At 36.8% G+C, this 10,529-nt stretch overlaps 1 pseudogene; it reads right to left on the bottom strand.

Annotated features, from left to right (window-relative positions):
- Positions 1-3,898: 3,898 nt before the first annotated feature.
- On the bottom strand, positions 3,899-10,276 carry LOC117149749 (annotated as a pseudogene).
- Positions 10,277-10,529: the final 253 nt, after the last annotated feature.

The raw sequence follows: 10,529 nt of genomic DNA, 5'->3' as shown, positions 1-10,529 counted from the left end.
GTTGCAACCATGGTAGTCCTAGATACTACCATCAAAAGTTGATAGGGCAGACATTTGAAAGATCTGTCGTCGGTACAAGACCATACGATCTGCATGTTATCTAGAGTTCAACCAATATAACGATCTTGCGATCGCTTGGTTTTAGCCTAAAAGCACATGTCCCATAAGGTTCATGTTTTAATTGCATGTATTAGCTCTAGAATTACCACAGTTATCCAAGTAACTGTTAACGATCTAAGGAACCATAACTGATATAATGAGCCTTTTGCGGTTTCACTTTTAATTCGTGTGTACTTAGACATGCATGGCTTAATCTTTGAGACAAGCATATAACTACTGGCAGGATCAACCAGAATAATGTTTTTCCTTCATATTCCATTCATATATTTTGAATCGAAATAAGCAATATAATAGATATATAGATATATAGATTTTTCACTTTATATAATTCCATGATTTTTATTATATTGAATAAAATTCAATATTTCGCCTTTGGGTAAAATTTTAAATATATAAGTAAAAAATCCATTCGATTACGGCCATTTTATATAGCATTCGTAATCCATATTTTCATTTTTAATTTATACTTGTTTTACCAATATAACAAGAATTTCATCTAATTATTGTAATATATATATTTCTATAATTTTATCTTTTTATACATACATATTTCATTATAAAATATCATTTTATTTCCAACATACATAATTATTGTATCCACACATGTACAATTTTTGTTTAACCAATATAAATATTAAGTTAAATCATTTGCATTTTGAAGATAAATTTAAAATTTATCTCTTTTCATATATATCTCTGGTAATATATAACAAAACCAAGCGCATATGATAATATTTCCACATTTAATATATAATTTTATATTTCTTTCATATCCATATTTGTATTATACCGTAACGATATAATAATCCAACTATACGGCAGGTAATAAATTAATATTTGCCTGCCTCCAAAAATTAACGATAATATATGGAAACGATTTGTTATTCTATATATAATAGAAACTTGACTTTTGTTTCAACGATATTATCTATAAAGCGTATATTCCTATTATCCGCGGAGCCAAGTCCCGTGTTCTATAGAACTGAGAAACAAATTTGTACGGATAATAATATACTTTATTGTATGTAACCAATATAAACATAATCCGAAATAAATTTCGAATAATGCGGGAGGTCGGCAACCACTGCCTACCTATAGTAGTTTTTGAACCCGCTGTCCTCAAAGCGGGTATTTTCAATTCCGTTTGCCACCCAACATACGGGCTATTCTCTTATATTTAAGAGATTATAGGAACATTTCATTTTTTTTCCATTATTCATATATAATATGATTATTTTTTCCCTTATACATATAATAATTAATCATTTTCATATGTATATTATTTAATTTACTCATATTATTGCCAAAATCATATGAATACATAAGTTTTGAACAATATGAGAGGTCGGCAACCACTGCCTACCTATAGTAGTTTTTGAACCCTCTGTCGTAATTCCGGTCGTTTACACTACTATACCCTCTCACTATAATGGCTTTTCTCTATAATACTAAGAGAATGTGGGATATTTTCAGCATTTTTTCCCTTATACATATAATAATTAATCATTTCATATGTATATTATTTAATTTACTCATATTATTGCCAAAATCATATGAATACATAAGTTTTGAACAATATGAGAGGTCGGCAACCACTGCTACTATAGTAGTTTTTGAACCCTCTGTCGTAATTCCGGTCGTTTACACTACTATACCCTCTCACTATAATGGCTTTTCTCTATAATACTAAGAGAATGTGGGATATTTTCAGCATTTTTTCCCTTATACATATAATAATTAATCATTTTCATATGTATATTATTTAATTTACTCATATTATTGCCAAAATCATATGAATACATAAGTTTTGAACAATATGAGAAGGTCGGCAACCACTGCCTACCTATAGTAGTTTTTGAACCCTATGTCGTAATTCCGGTCGTTTACACTACTATACCCTCTCACTATAATGGCTTTTCTCTATAACTAAAGAGAATGTGGGATATTTTCAGCATTTTTTCCCTTATACATATAATAATTAATAATTTTCATATGTATATTATTTAATTTACTCATATAATTGCCAAAATCATATAAATACATAAGTTTTGAACAATATGAGAGGTCGGCAACCACTGCCTACCTATAGTAGTTTTTGAACCCTCTGTCGTAATTCCGGTCGTTTACACTACTATACCCTCTCACTATAATGGCTTTTCTCTATAATACTAAGAGAATGTGGGAATATTTCAGCATTTTTTCCCCTATACATATAATAATTAATAATTTTCATATGTATATTATTTAATTTACTCATATAATTGCCAAAATCATATGAATACATAAGTTTTGAACAATATGAGAGGTCGGCAACCACTGCCTACATATAGTAGTTTTGAACCCTCTGTCGTAATTCCGGTCGTTTACACTACTATACCCTCTCACTATAATGGCTTTTCTCTATAATACTAAGAGAATGTGGGAATATTTCAGCATTTTTCCCCTATACATATAATAATTAATAATTTTCATATGTATATTATTTAATTTACTCATATAATTGCCAAAATCATATGAATACATAAGTTTTGAACAATATGAGAGGTCGGCAACCACTGCCTACCTATAGTAGTTTTTGAACCCTCTGTCGTAATTCCGGTCTTTTACACTACTATACCCTCTCACTATAATGGCTTTTCTCTATAATACTAAGAGAATGTGGGAATATTTCAGTATTTTTTCCCCCTATACATATAATAATTAATAATTTTCATATGTATATTATTTAATTTACTCATATAATTGCCAAAATCATATAAATACATAAGTTTTGAACAATATCAGAGTCAGCAACGGTCTTTCCCTATAATACTAAGATAATGGGAATATTCATCATTTTACCCTAACATATAATAATTAATCATTCATATGTATATATTTAATTTACTCATATAATTGCAAAATCATATAATACATAAGTTTGAACAAATCAAGGCACAACGGTCTTCCTCTATAATACTAAGATAATATGGGAATAATTCAGCATTTTTTCCCTTATACATTTATACATATAATAATTAATCATTTTCATATGTATATTATTTAATTTACTCATATAATTGCCAAAATCATATAAATACATAAGTTTTGAACAATATCAGAGGTCAGCAACGGTCTTTCTCTATAATACTAAGATAATATGGGAATATTTCAGCATTTTTTCCTTATACATTTTATACATATAATAATTAATCATTTTATATGTATATTATTTAATTTACTCATATAATTGCCAAAATCATATAAATACATAAGTTTTGAACAATATCAGAGGTCGGCAACGGTTTTCTCTATAATACTAAGATAATATGGAATATTTCAGCATTTTTCCCTTATACATATAATAATTAATCATTTTCATATGTATATTATTTAATTTACTCGTATAATTGCCAAAATCCTATGAAGACATAAGAGAATACAATATGAGAGGTCGGCGCAACCCATAATATAGTAGTTGATGACGAGGTGTTTGGCAACTTGATACAATTTTTTAAAAAGTCTTTATATTAATTATATGATAGGGACAATATCATATGCGTTACTAAATTGATGACGAGGTGTTTGGCAACGTGACACAATTCATTAAAGTCTTTATATTAATTATATGATAGGGACAATATCATATGCGTCACTAAATTGATGACGAGGTATTTGGCAACTTGATAGAATTCTTTAAAGTCTTTATATCAAAAATTATATGATAGGGACAATATCATATGCGTCACTAAATTGATGACGAGGTGTTTGTTTGGCTACAGGAAAAATCATTTATTTATCGAATCATCAAGCAAAGGATAAGCTTCAGTGGATCGCAGTATGGCAGCTGCTCAACCACTTACAACACCTTGCCTGTTACAAAAGTCGTTTACAATTGATTCTAGGCTTTGTCATTGTATTAAATAATGCTTTTATATGTAACTAGCGCGGCATCAGGTGATCGAAGATCCTCCTAATTTACTATGTTACAAATTACATTGGCATCACATCCATTGTCGTTTATAAAATAAATTATAAACTTTAAATGGTTTAGAAGCCATACAATGCAAATTGCCCCTTATTTATCATTGCAGTCCAGCACGGATACGACCTTAGAGGCGTTCAGGCATAATCCAACGGACGTAGCGTCATACCACTGTTCGCTCGAACAAGTATTGTGCCATTGGTCCGTACCTGCGGTTCCTCTCGTACTACGCAGGAATGCTGTCGCAACAACGTTTTGTCATTAGTAGGGTAAAACTAACCTGTCTCACGACGGTCTAAACCCAGCTCACGTTCCCTTGCATGGGTGAACAATCCAACGCTTTGGTGAATTTTGCTTCACAATGATAGGAAGAGCCGACATCGAAGGATCAAAAAGCGACGTCGCTATGAACGCTTGGCCGCCACAAGCCAGTTATCCCTATGGTAACTTTTCTGACACCTCTTGTTAAAAACTCTTTAAACCAAAAGGATCGATAGGCCGAGCTTTTGCTGTCCCTGTGTGTACTGAACACCGAGATCAAGTCAGCATTTGCCCTTTTGCTCTATGTGTGGTTTCTGTCCGCACTGAGCTGGCCTTGGGACACCTTCGTTATTATTTGAGAGATGTACCGCCCCAGTCAAACTCCCTACCTGGCAATGTCCTTGAATTGGATCATACCTGAGTAATTGGAGTTATACCAAATTTTCAAATCAAAAATACATAAATGCATCGTTTTATTAAAGAATTTGCTAACCACACGGCAAGAGATAGGGAAGGACAGTAGGAATCTCGTTAATCCATTCATGCGCGTCACTAATTAGATGACGAGGCATTGGCTATTTTTTTTTTTTTTTTTTGATCGCGGAGGTATGGAAATCTATCGAAAGATACTAGGTCTGTCACACTTCAGTTTCCTAGCATGCACGATTCTTGCTGAACCGAAGTTCCGCAACGCCTACGTACTAAAACCATCCTCATAGCCATTTATACATTACCATTATTTCCGATGTTTATGCTTTATTGATGTTATGCCAAGACAGCAAGCAAATGTTTTGAACCAAACGTTTTAGCTAAGTCCAATCTCGGGAAAAACCCGCTCAGGTACATAACTGTTTAAAAACAACCGAGACTGCCTCTCATAACCTGGACGCTAATGATATGACTATCATATTTGCTGAGGAGACCTTCGCTATCAATCTTTTAACGGATTGACCACTCCAGATCCCCCTCCAGTTCAGGGTGGCAGAATGGAATTCAATGTCACCTGCGGCTTCGAATCTGCGACGCAATTCAGTTCGTATGTCCGGTCTGTCGTATCTATTGATTTTGCGCTGGTGCGCATCATCCATAGAGTGTCCGTCTGTCACAATTTGTATGTCGATCACATCAATGTGATTTTGTCGTAGTGCCACCAGGTCCGGTTTATTAAGGCCGGATTCGCACTGCAGACTTGGTTCAACAATGACCGCGCAGCCTCTCTCCTCAAGTCCCCGCTTGATTCGATTTACTACGCAGTTGTGTCTAGCTACGCGCCTCCCATGCGATCGGTAACATTTTTGCATTATATGGTTTGTTGTTTCGGGAGCGTCACATCCTGCACGACACTGTCGTTCCAATTCGTGCCTTCCCCTTGTAGTACGAGACTTCGTGGGTAGGGCATTTATCCGCAGACGAATACCGTCTATATATTCCTTTCCTGTTAGTAAACGCGTGGGTTGATTAACCCACCCGTGTTGCGGTCCCCAATGGCCCGCTTCACGGAGTCCGCTGCCATCAACTGAGAGGTACAATTTGTTCGCCCAATATTTTTCTATTGCCGGACGCGATAACAATTCATGTTGTTCTGCAAATAATCTATCTCGGGCCCGTTGTTTTTCGGCTTCGAGGAAAGAGCTGGCTACCTCGTTTTGCGTGAGGTGAGGCCATTTAATATTACTCAAACGTCTTAGCCTTAACATTGGAGCTACCCATCTAAGTGATGGAATTCCGAGACCTCCACTTTTTGGGGGTGCGTGAATGAATGCTATCGGCACATCCAGCGGAAGATTTAGCCATCTTCGCACATAGTATCGTATTAGTTTGTCAGTTTTTCGTAGGACGCCTATCGCCACACTCCCAAGGGCTAACTTGTGATAGAGCTGTGGGATAAGGACAGTCCTTAGGCGAACATCCTCTGTTGTGGTTTGAGGGGGGCCTTTGTCAATCTTTGTAGCTTTGGACCAATGTCCTCGGCCGGATTGCATCGAACCCTCCCAGTTGCAGTGAAGTTGATGCCTAAGTACTTCCACTCGTCCGTTCGCTTCAATGATGGAATCTCTCTTGAGCCTACGTAAAAGCTCTGTGCCTCTAGCACGGTACACTTCTGTTTCGGCTGGCCCTTAATGCCAACGGTAAAACATTTGTCGGCATTAAGTTTGAGGCCGACGAGAGATAGAAAATCCAACGTTCTGTCCAACAATACTTGAAGTCCCATTCGAGTTTCAGCAAATAGTACCAAATCATCTGCAAACGCGGCCGCGTTAGTAATGGCATTTCCGACTCTAGCACCAATTTCGCTGGGTAGGTTTCTAAGTAACCTGTCCATTACCAAGTTAAATAGAATAGGAGACAAAGGGTCACCCTGCTTCACTCCTCTAGCAGGGACGAATTCCTCTGAACTCCAACCGTCCCCATTGAGACTGGTACCGCCACCCTCGTACGTATTCTGTACGTAGTCAACGAAGCCCTTTGGCGCACCATAAGCACGTAAGGTGTCATATATAGATGCATGCGATAGAGAATCGAATGCCTTGCTTACATCTAAATTTTGCGATGTAGCAAGATCTAAAGTGCTTATGGCTATGCCTCAAGACTAAGTCAACTATCGTCGCATTATCGGCACATCCGTCGGTAGGTAAGAAGCCCCGCTGGCGCGGGTCCCAATTGATTGATGAGTTCAACCGGGTTGCCAATATTGCATTTAGCTGTCTTACCAGGACTGAAGGCACCGATATTGGACGAAAGTCTTGCGGTCGCTTCGCCGTCACCGTCTTCGGGATGAAGACAGTTCTGGCCAGTCGGATAGAGTGTGGTAGATGCCGCACCATAGAATTAGGTTCATTATTCGTAGCATAATACCTGACGGCACCTCCCTGGCTGTTTTTGGAGTTATCCCGTCAGGCCCCGGAGATGAAGATAATGAGATTCTTGATGCCCTAAGGTCATGCTCCGTAATAGCAGACCAAACCCTCTCAAGCGAGTGATCCATTTGTATCACTTCTCCACTGCAAGAGCTTGGGCTAGGCTGAGTCATTACTTCTCTCCAGTAGGGAACCATTACTTCTTGGCTTGGCATTACCGACTCATCAGTTCCATTTAGCAAGACTTAATGCATCTTCCTTTATGCTTATCCCAGTTACGCTGGTGACAGATACTGCTGCCTTCTGCTTTCTTCTATTCCGAGGTCTCCGAGGAGGTCTCGTCACGTGTGTCGTACACCCTGTGCCGGAAAAATTCCTAGGAGATATAGCGATAAGCATTGGAGAGTGGTTTCCTTTCCTCGAGCTCTGCCCTGTCAATGATCGTTGTACTCTTGGTTTTTGGATGCATTCCGGACGCTTATTAATTTCCTTCACTTTGACATTCAGAGCACTGGGCAGAAATCACATTGTGTCAACACCGCTAGGGCATCACAATGCTTTGTTTTTATTAGACAGTCGGATTCCCCAAGTCCGTGCCAGTTCTGAATTGATTGTTAATTGATAATCGTTATAATTGATAAGAACTAATTGGTTTAACCAAATAGTATTCTTAAAAATTTTAGCAAGAAAGTTCCACAATTGGCTACGTAACTAAACTATCCGGGGAACAAGTAACTAACATAAATGCTAGAAACTCTATTTACCCAGAACGAGCACATAACCATGTTATTGTTTCCCAATCAAGCCCGACTATCTCAATCTTCAGAGCCAATCCTTATCCCGAAGTTACGGATCTAATTTGCCGACTTCCCTTACCTACATTATTCTATCGACTAGAGACTCTTCACCTTGGAGACAGCTGCGGATATTGGTACGGCCTGTTGAGAAGTTTGCGTGTCCCCACCATAAATTTTCAAGGTCCGAGGAGAAAATATCGACACAACAGTATATGTCATGCTCTTCTAGCCCATCTACCATATCTCTCTGCGAAAGACTTCCATGGTAGTACGGCTATAAAACAGAAAAGAAAACTCTTCCGATATCTCTCGACGGCTTCTTTATGGTCGTTCCTGTTGCCAGGATGAGCACGAGGCCCATATTTAATAACAAACGGATACTCAACAGGTTACGGAATTGGAACCGTATTCCCTTTCGTTCAAAATTATTCAAGTGTATTATATTCGCTTTGTTTATATAGTTAGGCCATTTTTGTTTTACTTGAAAATTTTCGGCTTTCGCCTTGAACTTAGGACCGACTAACTCGTGATCAACCACTGTTCACACGAAACCCTTCTCCACTTCAGTCCTCCAAGGTCTCATTCGATTATTTGCTACTACCACCAAGATCTGTACCAATGGCAGCTCCATGCAGGCTTACGCCAAACACTTCTACGCATACCATTGTACCTTCCTACTCACTAAAGTTTCAAAATTTATATCACAAGTAATATAAATCATCTACTTTAGCGGTAATGTATAGGTATACAACTTAAGCGCCATCCATTTTAAGGGCTAGTTGCTTCGGCAGGTGAGTTGTTACACACTCCTTAGCGGATTTCGACTTCCATGATCACCGTCCTGCTGTTTTAAGCAACCAACGCCTTTCATGGTATCTGCATGAGTTGTTAATTTGGGCACCGTAACATTACGTTTGGTTCATCCCACAGCGCCAGTTCTGCTTACCAAAAGTGGCCCACTGGGCACATTATATCATAACCTTGAACTTCATATCAAGAAAGTTAAGGTTCTTACCCATTTAAAGTTTGAGAATAGGTTAAGATCGTTTCGACCCTAAGGCCTCTAATCATTCGCTTTACCAGATAAGATTTTTTATATAATATTAAAATGCACCAGCTATCCTGAGGGAAACTTCGGAAGGAACCAGCTACTAGATGGTTCGATTGGTCTTTCGCCCCTATACTCAATTCTGACAATCGATTTGCACGTCAGAACTGTTTCGGTCTTCCATCAGGGTTTCCCCTGACTTCAACCTGATCAAGTATAGTTCACCATCTTTTCGGGTCACAGATATATGCTCAAGGTACGTTCCAGTTAGAGGCATAAATAATATAAATATACATTATACATAACTATATAGAACGCCCGGGATTGTGTTAATTAGCTATAAATAGCTAAAAAACTAATCCCATTATTAGTCAAGTTAATTACGCTATTAGGTTTACATCCCAATAACTTGCACATATGTTAGACTCCTTGGTCCGTGTTTCAAGACGGGTCCCGAAGGTATCCTGAATCTTTCGCATTGTTAATCATACAAGAGCATATAATAAACACAAAAATCAATGATAATTATGCCATTATATAATTCCGAAAAATTAACGCTCTGTAATAATATAAATCTATCAGCACTTTATCAAATTAATAACATTATTCTGTGTTAAAATGCAAGCAATTTAATTGGAATAAACTATAAGTTATATTTTATGATAAATTTGGGATATGCTAATAGATTACAATGTCCTTATATGGAAAAAATGCACATTATTCTTAATAATATTATTTAAATATTACAATTTTAATGATGAATTTTCCATAACGGATATTCAGGTTCATCGGGCTTAACCTCTAAGCAGTTTCACGTACTGTTTAACTCTCTATTCAGAGTTCTTTTCAACTTTCCCTCACGGTACTTGTTTACTATCGGTCTCATGGTTATATTTAGTTTTAGATGGAGTTTACCACCCACTTAGTGCTGCACTATCAAGCAACACGACTCTTTGGAAACATCATCTAGTAATCATTAACGTTATACGGGCCTGGCACCCTCTATGGGTAAATGGCCTCATTTAAGAAGGACTTAAATCATTAATTTCTCATACTAGAATATTGACGCTCCATACACTGCATCTCACATTTGCCATATAGACAAAGTGACTTAGTGCTGAACTGTTTTCTTTTCGCTCGCCGCTACTAAGAAAATCCTTGTTAGTTTCTTTTCCTCCCTAATTAATATGCTTAAATTCAGGGGGTAGTCCCATATGGTTGAGGTTGTATATATAACTATTTTTGCCATAAATTCTTTATATATAAATGATAAACAATCAATTAAATTCGTTATAAATAGTTCCAATAGTTCTTGTAAGCAAAGTTATTTTTATCCATTTAACGAACCAACGAAGAATAATAACAAAACCAAGATTTTTCTTTTTCCGAATCATTAATAAGAGACAATTCTAGATGAAAAATATTTCAATTTTTTATGCTAGCATTTCTCAGTATTATTTGATTGAAAAAGAAAATATTTC

This window comes from Drosophila mauritiana, unplaced genomic scaffold (genome assembly GCF_004382145.1).
Source record: "Drosophila mauritiana strain mau12 unplaced genomic scaffold, ASM438214v1 U_31, whole genome shotgun sequence".
Taxonomy (NCBI): Eukaryota; Metazoa; Arthropoda; class Insecta; order Diptera; family Drosophilidae; genus Drosophila; species Drosophila mauritiana.
The sequence above is the reverse complement of the archived record's forward strand: the minus strand, read 5'-3'. Positions and strand labels throughout refer to the sequence as shown.